The 12,843-nt window shown below is 39.9% G+C and overlaps 1 protein-coding gene across 3 annotated transcripts in view; it reads right to left on the bottom strand.

The window, feature by feature from the left end:
• LOC111868764 overlaps positions 1–11,024 on the bottom strand; it is a 149,720-nt gene extending 138,696 nt beyond the window's left edge. Inside the window, exons 1-2 of one of the 3 annotated variants that reach the window (XM_023859716.2) lie at positions 10,989–11,024; positions 10,565–10,745 (exon numbers count right to left, since the gene is read on the bottom strand). The gene's annotated coding sequence lies outside the window, so the exon portion shown is untranslated. The other 2 variants (XM_023859715.2, XM_023859717.1) reach the window with 2 other exon arrangements.
• Positions 11,025–12,843: the final 1,819 nt, after the last annotated feature.

Raw genomic sequence — 12,843 nt, forward strand, 5'->3', positions numbered from 1 at the left:
ACATCTGAACATGGGAAACATGACGCTCGAGAAAATTCAATTATCTCTCTTAGTGTCACTGTAGCCATTGCTGTTGCCAAGGTCTCTCTATTATGCCTCATAAACTCCTCATTTGAAGACAATAACTAATGGGCTCAAAGTTTCACTTCAAATGGTTCAATTCTATTCCTTTCCCAGCACCAAACTGGACTCAGTTCCAGTGCCTGGCGTTGTGATCGGTGATCCGTTCGACAATCATGTCCATACCATATCGCTTATAAAAAAACATTGCCGTGTCTACATTCCATTTGCCTCCAAATTTACATGCTTCATTTCGTGTTTGATTAACCAACTAACTATGAAATACAGCCTGGAATTTTTTTCATGTGCGGCTAAGTAAATAGCATAGATACAGCTCTAACATTAGATCCGGAGGGGGGAAGCAAAATTTGGCGGGGCCTTGTATTTTCCACAACTACTCATGCAGAGAACATATGTTTCATTGTATATATAGTAATTTTATTTACGCCAAAATAAAAATTACTTCAGATAATTGCATTAGATATGAATTCGATTTGTTTCATTCTGGTCCGTCACACAAATAATAAAACAAATGGTAAAACAATTCCGTCCAGTGTGACTGTTGAAGCTTTTACTACTTCACTTCCTGTGGGATCATAGAATAAAATCATGCCAATAGTGAGTGGTTTTAATTCAGATTAGGTGATTTCAGTAAGGATTTGCTAAATTAATTTACAATTATATCTATATTCCCAAGGTCGGATTTATACGCCTTAAATTCACCGTATCTTTGCGGCAACTTCTCCGACAGGAATGTAAACTAGGTAGTCTAACACGCAGGATTCACTCATTAATTCTGTCGTTCGCAAATAAAGAAAAGTAATTCATTAGGAGGGGGCCGGTCACGGTAGCCGAGAGGTCTAAGGCATGTACTGTCTTCGTTCGCTTGGAAACCGGAACTGTGGGTTCGAATCCCACTCAGGGCATGGATGTTATTTTGTGTGTGCGCGTTTTTCTGTGTTTGTGTACAGGTAGAGGCCTTGCGACGAGCTGATCACCCACTCAAGGAGTCTACCTAATGTGTAAGATCTAGAAAACCGAAGTGAACGGAGAAGTTCATGGAGGTAGGCATAGGCCCATTGGGGCTGTAGTGCCAAGGAAAGAGAAAATTCTTTAGGGGTCATCATCATCATCATCATCATCATCATCATCAGTAATCTGTCAGACGACAGGTCCACGGTCTCTTCCTAAACAATTCCTCCACTTAATGCGATCTTGAGCTTTCTCCTTCAAATGATAGTATCCTCGTCTGTCCCCAAGGTCATTCAACATCTTCTTAAGTCTTCTTCCTCGTCTTCTTGTCACTTCCATCCGCCCCTCTATCTTTCCTTCGATAACTTCTTTTAGAAGGCAGTTTCTGCGTAAAACATAACCAATCCAATTAGCCTTCCGTTTTCTTATTTCGTGTAGGACATTCCTCTGCTCACTGACTCTAATTAACACTTCTTCATTTCTCACATAATCGGTTCAACTGATCTTCTCCATCCTTCTCCAACACCACATTTCGAAACTTTCCAGATATTTCTGATCTTCTGTTTCCCTAAGTGTCCATGTTTGAGCCCCATACAGAGCTATGCTCCAAATGTAGCATTTCACTAGTTTCTTCCTCAAATTTAAGTCCAATATGCTGGTAAAAAGATTCTTCTTCTTCTTGCTAAATGCAGCTTTTGCCATGGCAATCCTGGATTTAATTTCACTAGTACACTTTCCATCATCTGTTAACAAGCTACCCAAATATTTAAAACATTTCACATTCTCCATTTGTTTTTGGTCTATCTTTATTGTGACTGGGGTTGGTTGTCTTGAAAATTTTCATTACTTTTGTTTTCTCCACATTCATTTCCATGCAATAGCACCTTTAGGGGTACGGAGAAAAAATTGGAAAAGGTTCGGCTATTACTGTCAGCTCCGGATTTCGAGACAGTAATATCACAAAATTGAAGTGGATATGCAAAGTGTAACTCGGCGATTATTCAAGAAATAATACATTTCTTAAGTTGAAACACTCTGCTTCCTTTGAGTAGTCTTGTCTTCCCTTTTTCCAGGACCCGCAGTGTTACATTAAATCGATCAAGTATGGATGCTGGGCGTTGGGGGAGAATACGATACAACATTGTAAGGTCTTAGTAGATCTGCATCCAAAAAATGAATCCGCTCCAAGCTGGAAGGCAGGAACGTAATGATAATCATGATGGGGTATATGTTTAGGGAATGTCACCAGTGGAGGTGCTACCGCCTTTGCTTTGGATTCTGGTGGTGAATAAACTTTTATGATGACACGATGATATTTAGAATAAGATATGCAGATGATACTGCAGTGCTTATTACTGAAAAGGTCTATCTCAATGCGACAGAGATGTAAAAATAGCTATAGGCACAGACCAGAATTGGTTTAGTAAGACATATCTTTGCCGGTCACGGTAGCTGAGCGGTCTAAGGCATGTACTGTCTTCGCTCGCTTGGAAACCTGGATCGTGGGTTCGAATCCCACTCAAGGGCATGGCTATTTAGTTTGTGTGTATGTGTTTTTCTGTGTTTGTGTACAGGTAGAGGCATTGCGATGAGCTGATCACCCGCCCAAGGAGTCCTACCGAATGTGTAAGATCTAGAAAACCCGAAGTGAACGGAGAAGTTCATGGAAATAGGTCTAGGCCCACTGGGGCTGTAATGCCAAGGAATAAACATATCTTTCCATAATACCTACTGAGACGACAATAACACTTACCAGGAAGAGGAATATTAGGGGACTCAAGGAACCAACCCTTTTCGGTAAATGAACCAGATCTCCACTTAAGATAAGTACCTTGGACCTACCTTAGGGAAGGGATTAAATTGGGAGACGCAGCTGGATAAGGTAACAATCACGACCTACAGAGATTTTACGGGCTGTAGAGGCACGTTTGGGAGAATTCTGGAACTGAGACCAAAGGTGGTGCACTGGATATGCACCATGGTTGTAATATCCACAATTAATTATGCTGCCATTGTGTTGTGGCCTAGGGTAAAATATAAAGCAAAGTGAGCCGAACTTAGCAAACTGCAAAGGCTGGCCAGCTTGGATATTACTGGATCAATGGAGATGGCGCCTTACAACTGCAAGTGAGATCCTTCTCTGATTCCGTCCACTGCACTTGCACCTGGGGGCTTAGGCCAGAGCAGGCATTTATAGACCCTATTTCAGAGGGCAAAGGAAGCCAAAATCCAAAGGGTGTGTGGATTTTCTTACATTGGGGCTGGAAGAAAGTACCCACCCTACAGATGGGGACTGACAAAATGATACCGAGACATGTTTATGACAAATCCCTCACTGTCAGATTTCCTGAGAGATGTGAATGGGAAGACAGATTTCAACCCGACAGAAAAAGTGGGAACAAGCCTGGTAGGACAAATGAAGGCACTTCGGCAGGAATCAGGGATGTGTGGATATGGCATGAAGAGAGATAGCTTAGGCCGTGCCATAGCTGAGGTGGTTAGTCGCCGGCTTCCAACAGCGGCGAACCGGGTTCGATCCCAAGTCTAGTCATGTGGAATTTATGGTGGACAAAGTGCACCAGGGAATGTTTTCTCCTAGTACTTCGGTTTCCTCTGCCAATTCTCATTCTACCGACTGCTCCACACTCATCGTCTATCATCCGGGTCTCGTACAATAGGCCAGTTAGTGATCCACGTGCCAAGTGGATTCAGTCTGACCCCACCAAAAAAAAACTAAAAAGAAAAAACTAACCAGCTTCACCCTTCGGCAATACACGACAATATTCCAGACAGAAATGTATGCCATCAAGGTATGAGCGGTGGATAATATATATATATATGATCTGTAAATACAGAATCATGTATGCTCTGAGGGTGAAGCTAGGATTAAAGCACTTTCCGTTTACCAGATCAAGTCAAAACTTATCTAGGAGTGCCATCAGTTCTTTATGAAAGTAGCATAACAAAACGAAGTTCAGCTGATGTGTCTCAGGTCACAGGAATTGAGGGTAATGAATATTCGACCAACTGGAAACACTTGGATTTGGTTATCCAGTTATAGGAGCTGAACTGGAGAGTGGTATCTCAGAATGAGTTGCCAAGAAGGCTCTCAGAGACTGGACAGAGACCATAAACACTATGGTACTAGGATTTCACAACAGGACTCAGACATGCAAAGCGTTTCCTACAGAGACTCTCAGCCAAAATAATCATGGAACTACTGACATTAAATAGAAACCAGTTGGGTTGGGCGACAGGATATTTTACAGAAAACTAACACCTGAAAGGACACGCTTTTAAATTGGGATTAGCCAGCAATCCCCTTTGCGGAATGTGTCTGAAAGAAACATGGAACAGCTTCATATTTCTTGTATGACTCTGAGGGTATAGCTCACTTAAGATTTCATCACTCGGGAAACAGATTTAGGGAACCAGATAACTACCAAGTCTCCCATTTGAGTAAGTTACTGCACTTAAAATTGTATGATTGCTGGGAAGATGAACAGAGGAAGGTCTCGCAATAGATCACTGGGGGTCGTGGTGCATGGACCGGTAAACGCCATTCATTTATTCGGTCACCAAATTCACGAAATAATTACAATATTAAAACAGTTTAAATAACTTATTTAACCTTTTTTGTCTATTTCTTATTTTGTATATTTGCTAAGTCCAGAAATTCTGTTAGTAATTTGGAAGTTTAATCAAACTGAATTACTATCCTCACTCACTCACTCACTCACGGAACCGAGCCCTTCTTGAGAAGCCGCCGATTGTGCAGCTACTCAAGAACTTCCCAGCATTTTATGGAACATGCAGGTTCATTACCGTGTTCACAAGAGCCCTTCACTGGTTCCTATCCTGAGGCAGATCACTTCAATCCATACCATCCTATCCTATCCTATCGCTCTAAGATCATTTTAATATTGTCCACCCACCTACATCTTATTCGTCCTAGTGGTCTCTTTCCTTCTGGCTTTCCCAGCGATATTCTATATACATTCCTTCTCTCCCCCATTCGTGCTACATTCCCTACCCCTCTCACCCCCTTGACTTTATCATTCTAATTATACTTGGAGAAGAGTACAAGTTATGAAGTTCCTCATTATGCAGTTTTCTCCACCCTCCGTTATTTCATTTCGCTTCGGTCCAAATATTCTCCTCAGCACCTTGTTCTCAAACACCCTCAGTCAATGTACTGAATTACTACCATAAATAATTATTACAAAAGAAAACTTAGTGAGCTATTTCTGTATGCACATATTCTTCGAAAGGTAATATCACACAGAATTTCATGGCCTTTAATTAGATGGCACTAGTGTAGCTCCCGTCTAAGAAATCGCAAGATTCATGTTGGAATTATCGGTGTGAATATTAGCTATGGTAGGTAGATAATTAAATATTGCGAATAGAGGTCAGCCTCTTATTTCATTATATCTTACCAAGTCTTAGATCAAACCGGTCTCGTTGGTTCGAAACATCTTATATGAGACGAATACACAACAGAATGTAATACCAAGTATAAACAGATTCTGAAGGATTCTGACGATGGTGGATAACACATACAATTACTTGATTTTTGGACTTTTTCCATCGTCCGGAATTCTAGGAAATAGAAAACACGACGTTTCGGAAACTGGATCTGTTTCCGTCTTCAGGTGAGGAAGGAAGACACCTACTCAGTTAGGCCCCTTAGAAAGGGTTAATCTCAATCACTGGACAACTCCTGTCAGATTTACCCAGCTATTCAAACATATAAGCCTTGACTAGTCCAGCGGGAGATACCAAGAAACCATAAAATAAAAATTGTGATAGAGCACGTATGGTGAGACGAATACACAATAGAATATAGTCGAACTTTAAGACTATATATATGATTTCGAGGAGCAAAGGAATGTATGTTAAATGTCTGTTGCATCGTGCATAATTTTACAATTTAAGTCGAAGAAGAGACATTTTATGTGAGGAGTCTGGGGCGCTGTACTTGATATAGCAAATGAAGTAACGAAGACTGTAAAGTATAACACATTATATTTGACAGTATTTATTGCTTCATTATGGAAAAAGAGAACAAGTTTTTTAACGTTTTCTCTTACCAGATTTTAATCCGGTGCAGCTTCTCTGTCTTCCGTTTCCTGGTGCGGACTTAATAAGAAGCCCAACAAAATATTTAATGTTATGTTATGTTATGTTATGTAGTGAAAACAGCACAGCAGCTACGAGCAAACCCTGGACGATGTAAAGAACCTCCATATCAAGAGAGCCAGGTGGCACAATATCTTCCCCATATAAGAGGGACGATGGGAGGACGAACACGAGCCTGCATGGTTTACGAATTTTAATTATTGACAATACAAAAAAAATTTTTTTTTAATTAGCATCAAGAAATTTTATACATTTTTTTAAAAAACTTTACATTCCCAGGAAACTGCTGTGTTTGTGAAATGTTCTATTTTGTGTACTATGTATTGTAGCATATAAGTGTACGTACTTTACGTCTAAAGAACTTATGTGATGGTGGTTTCCTATTTGTAGTGATGTTTGCCCTCTGAAGAATGTCCAGAGACCGAAACATGTTAAGGGTGTTAAGTTTTCATGTAGTAAAAAACTTACAGGTCACATTGGACGGAGTGATTTATATTGTATGTTATGAAACATACTCCACATATACACGTACAATAGTAACGGCTGTTACAGTGGGTTGCAAATATTACAGTTTTAATTTTATATGTCATTCGAATTTAAAATTCCAATATTTTTAATAAGGTCCAATATGAATATACTTTAATTTGTATATTTGGTATTATACTCCCTGTAGAGTTCAGCCAATATAGTCTGTACAGTGATACTGAGAGAGAGAGCAACCATACGTCGAGCAAAGATGGCACTTCTAGTTTGATATAAAGTGCGGTGCAGCAGTCTATACAAAATAAAACACTCGAACAGAAGTAGTAAGCATGAAGAGTTTTTAGCTCAAGGTCTGTTTCAATGTGTTCATTAGATCAAAAATACCAACAGTTTATGTTATAAATGAGTCACAGTCGGCAAAGCCTAACAACACTACGTTCAGTCTCATTCTCCTGTTTTGTTTCTAAACCTGAGCAACATGTGATAGACACTAACACTGGCTAGAAAAGACGTAATATCAGTCTGGATTTTATATTTTCTTTATTGCTAGTGCGGTGGGACTAAGTCCCTTGTGCTGCGGCAACTTCTGGCCTATTGTACCAGCCCCAGATGATAGGTGAGAGTGATTGTGGAGCAATTGGTGGAATGAAGATTGGCAGGGGAAACAGAAGTACTCTGATAAAACCTGCCCCAGCGCCACTTTGTCAACCACAAATCCCACTTGACCAGACCCGGGATCGATCTCAGGCCTCCGCGGTGGGAAGCCAGCGACTAACCGCTTGAGCTATGGCGCAGCCTCTGGATTTCATACAGTCTGTATGCAGAATCTGTCTCTCGATAAATCACGGCATTTGATGCTCTTCATTGCTTTCGATGGTCTGGTTAACAGACGATACGGTGATTAGATTAAAAATATGTTAGAGCCGGGAATTCTTGGCTACAATTCAGTTCACAGTTTTGTATTTACCGTTTCCTACAAAAATACTCAAAGATTAAAATGTTTACAATTATAATTTTACCCGTCATTTACAATAATGGTTTCTTCGAGAATAATCCGCTAAAGAAAATATCGTCGCGTGTTTCCTAGGTAATGCGAGAAGAACCGATGGGTTTCGGAGTAGACGAATGTTTATTGGACAATTATTTGTTTACACCCACAAATACAATCACTCTCAGTAACGCCTTCAGACATTCCCTTCTCGGTGGCGCCTTCGATCCTGGTTCTTCCCTTATCGCTCACGATCCCAGTGTTCGAGAGGGTGAAGATGACCATGCCTTACGCCGCGCAGCCACTGTGATCGGCCACACACTTCTGTGGTAATGGTTTATATTTTTATATGTGGCCAATTTAACAATTCTGACGGTAGCCAATATTCACTCATGAAAACGAACTGAGAAGGATCTGGAAGAGCGAGGTGGTGGCCTAGTTCCAGGTGCTATGCGAGTTGGCATTAGCCTTGAGTGGTTAAAGAAAACCACGAAAATCCTCATTCAAAATAGTCATCTCCGGGCTGAAAAGTGAGCCCGAGACCTCCCGAGCAAGAAGCAGAAGTACTAATCTCTCTACTGTGACATTCAGTTTGTGGGTGATGTTTCAAGATTTTGAAGCATAATGATCACTACATGTACATGCTTTAACGTTAAAAATGTCTGCATTTTGTCCACAGTGCATTTATATTTTTCTTATGAATCTTGAAATAAATAGTCACCGCGGTTTCTTTCCTAGGGGATAAAGTGGCTAGGGCATGAAGAAGACTACTCATGCCCAGGTAGTACCGAGTTTAATAACGGTGGAGCTATACCTCCACTCCCCAATATGCCTTTATGGCCTGATGGTTAATTAGGCATAAGGACAACACTTTCCTAAATTCTGTGTACAAATTTGTATCTATAATGGACACTCGGCTTGTTTTACATGCAGTAGGGACTGAATTTATAAATATTATTTAAAAGAAATTCATGTTTGAGAAAGTTAAACGTGACATTCAGTGTGTAGTGTTGAATTAAGAGATCTTACATTTCTGAGTTACATAACGCTAAAGGACGTAAGAAGAAAACCACGGCGATTACTGAACCATGTGGAAGGAAGCAATTATAGCATCCAAGTAATTACCCATAACTAGGCCTACTGAATCCGGACCGTCTAAGGCGTGTACTGTCATCGCTAGCTCGGAAGCCGGGATCGTGGGTTCGAATCCCACAAAAAAGCATGAATGCTTGATGGGTGTATGCGTTTATTCTGCACTCGTGTTGTCCTGTGTTTACGTAGAGGCTTTGCGATGAGCTGATCACCCGTCCAAGGAGTCCTACCGTCTGTAAAGATGATCAATGAAACTGAGAAATCAGCCCTATGCTCCAAAGTGGGAGCGAAGAGGAATTAAAAAGCCTATTGAATATCGTCCGTCAAGGTACTCCATTCCTCCTGAATGTATGTCAGGCGTGTTATTATTATTATTATTATTATTATTATTATTATTAATTCCTGCTGCTCATTTCTGTTAGAGGCTGAGGGTACCCCAGGGCCACAGTGCGGTTGGAAGGATTAGGTCAATTGAAAAAAATCCAGATGACTACATCGGCACTTGAACCCTCGACCTTCCGGCTTGTTGCATAGCCCCTCAACCAACTACGCTACCTAATTAAATAATTTTCCTCGGAGTAAAGTGCGTGAGTGCGTTTTTCTGTGTTTGTGTACAGGTAGAGGCCTTGCGACGAGCTGATCTCCCGCCCAAGGAGTCCTACCAAATGTGTAAGATCTAGAAAAACCGAAGTGAACGTAGAAGTTCATGGACTTCATGGAGGTAGGCCTAGGCCCACTGGGGCTGTAGTGCCAATGAAAAAAAATAGGGAGCAAGCTATTTGGACTCAAGTTATTAGTTGTTTACCTTGGTTCCCATGAGACAATAATGTGAAATGGGCCCTGAATTCTTACCTCTCACCATCATCATAGCCATTCGATAGAGCATGAAGTCTGCGGCACATTTTCATACAATATATTGCGTTTGAAATAGAAATACCAGAATGACGAACTGTCAGAAATCACGTAAATAATTCGTAAAATATTCCGTATTAATTTAGCATAATGTTTTGCACGTAAGCTACATAATGCATGCAGCGTTCAGATGCATTTATCTTAACGAAAAGACTTTTCCGAATTGTTCTTTTAAATGCATACAGCGTTTCGATGTTTTTTAAATGAAAAAGTGGTTTAAAGTTGTTATTTTAAAAGAAATTGGGTCTTATCGTGAAATTTGGTTCAATTTTGGGAGCTTGTTGATTTAAAACTTGGGAAAAATTTTATAGTGTCACGACTGCACAACCTGTCATTTAATTTGAGGTTTATTTACAATTAGAAAGACTTAAAATGAAGTATTCTAACCTACTTGACCCTCAAATAAATAGGGGCTTCTTTAAGTTCACTGGCCCACTCTAGCTTAATTAACGCTTCTGGTCACCATATTCTAAAATTAAAATAAATAATATATTTAAGTAGAGTTATTTTCTGATAAATAATGCAAACAATCCTATTGCACAAAGGGAAAACCAAAAAAAGTAACCTGCAGCCATGGCATTTATATGCCCTACGTACAATTAGTCATAAAATAGCAGAAACATTTGGACTCGACCAGGTATATTCGGAAACTGCTAATCGCAGATGGAATTTGATTAAAAAATTCCAAATTTAAAAATGTCACAAACCGAAAATAGACAATTTAATGTAATGTTATTACTAATGTCCATAGTAATTCTTTAGACTTATACACATTTCATCATAAGCAAATTTGAGGTTAAGAGCATTTTACTTTAAATTAGGAATACTAAAATTACATAATCCAGAATGAAAATACCGTAATAATTATTCACCTCAAATATCCATATTTTTATAATTAACATGCAGTGTACTTACTAAAGAGGAAGCTGTAATTCTTCATCAAATGAATCTCGGACGAAACTTCTTTTAGTATTTTGTATTTTTGTGTGGCACTTCCCTTCTGTAACAGGTCGTAAAGTACGCTGTCGAACACTTTGAATCGCACTCCCATTCAAGGAAAATGTCCCTACGGCCGAATCGTTGTTACTTCCAAATTCTACAAAAATTCTAAACTGTTATCATTCAAAGTTTACCGCGTAGTACTTAAACCGTACGGATTAACGCTCAAATGAAAACTATGTCCATATGAACCTCGCTCAGGATTTACAAACATATATTTCAGTACAGTATTAATTGATCAGAGACTGTCAAATGCATGCTGTTGTTGCTGTAATAAATAACTGAAAATCTACGTTAAACTCAATTTTTGTATACAAACCACAACGCCCCGGTAACCCACCTGAAATGACAGAAGAGGCCGCTGTATGGCTGTGAGCTTTCTGAAATGTCCACCCTGCTCCGTGGCGCTAGCAGTTCACACACAAAGATGACTGTTACACAGCGATGAGCGCTGTAACCATGACAACTACTAATTATTCATCGCGACTTGATAGGGCTGGCGACAGGGGGGGAGGCCTGCCCTCCGTCTTCTATTTTCGTCACCAGAATAAATTAATCATATACTTTCTTCCACAGTCTGCCTAATACTGCAGATGTAAACACCGGCGAAGGTAAAGTTATCCTTGTACTTAATTAAGCACTACGCCATGAAGGCGTATAGGGGAGTCGATAGTGGATGAATAGACCCACGTTTTCTTGATCTCAGCACTAGGTGGAAGTGAGTGGTCAGCTTCACGCCTCGGCCGCTTTACCCCCGGGGAAAGAGCCCAATGTACCCATTGGATAGGAGGCTGGGTGAACCTTAGAGCCGGTCTGAACGACATGGAGAAGTGAAAATTCTTGACCCCACCGGACTCGAACTCCGACCCCTCGATCGTCCAGCCAGTAGCTAGTCGCTATACCGACCATGCTATCCCGGTTCACTGCAAACACTGATTCGGCCCAAAAATAAGCCTGTTAAGTGAGTTGGGTCGATCAAATATGGCTGTATTGTCGGGCTATTAATTGTATTCGTAGTGTCATTAATTAACATAAGACGATTTTCAAGTAAGTTTGGTCTATGAGTATTATTATTCTTGTGTTGCGGTCCTGTGTTCTATACATACGTATTGGCTCATACATACTTACGACATACTTCGGGCGTATTTGGCTATCATCAGGTATATATCTTGCCAAAACTGTTTCACTGTAGGATGCTGTTTCTTCCGCATGTGAACGCGATGTTAATTTTTAAAAATTATTTTAAATGAGCTGTTTAGTGAATCAGACAAATAAATAATATTTTAAAAATTAACATTGCGTAACATATACAATGAAACTACTTTGGCAAGATTGGCATTTCCCTGATGATGGCCATATACGCCTGAATCATACTTCTATCCAATGATTCTATTTTCCTGTCTGCCTGCCTATCTATCTATCTAATTCCTGTTTCTCCCACCTGGACCATAGGGCATCCGTGAAACGCTTTTTTCACTTTAGTTTCTTAATCTCAGACTGTAAGACTCGTTGAATCCTTGGACGGGGGATCAGCCTGTCGAAAGGACACTACCTACACACAAACACAAAATAAACGCAAACATCAATGCCTTGAGTGGGATTCGAACCCACGATCCCAGTGTCAGAGCAGTGAAGATATTTCAAGCCTTAGACCGCGCGGCTACTGTGACTGGCGAGGAGATTAATATTCAGGATAACCAGCCAAGAATAGAAATCAGACTCCTTGAACAGTTCGACCATCCGTACATAGTTCCAAAGGTATACTTAAAGTTTTTGTATAAATGTTCGATTTGCGAAAGTGCGTACAAGATTATGTTAATTTTTTATCCCAAAATTCTCCTGTCAGTCATTTATCACAGTGCAGTTAATGTGACTAATAGGTTAAAAACACATTCACACTCACTTTCATCAAGCAATCCCGCATACCTGAAGTGAAACCTTTTTGTTTTTCGTTTTTCTTTAGAGTAGCTTACGTTTGGGGACTAGGATATAGGATCTACTCATTTCCAATCACACATCTCATGGAAATCAGTTTTAACCCTACTTGGACTTAGTAGTAGTAGTAGTAATAAGACAGTAGGTGTTCTTATGTTTAAACAGGTAATTAAATTCTTACAGTTTATTTTGTTTTAACAAAGTTTAAATTTAAAATAAAAAGAGAACCGAGCATGAATATTTTTTACAATTTTAGGAAA

Source organism: Cryptotermes secundus, unplaced genomic scaffold (genome assembly GCF_002891405.2).
Source record: "Cryptotermes secundus unplaced genomic scaffold, Csec_1.0 scaffold174, whole genome shotgun sequence".
Classification (NCBI taxonomy): domain Eukaryota; kingdom Metazoa; phylum Arthropoda; class Insecta; order Blattodea; family Kalotermitidae; genus Cryptotermes; species Cryptotermes secundus.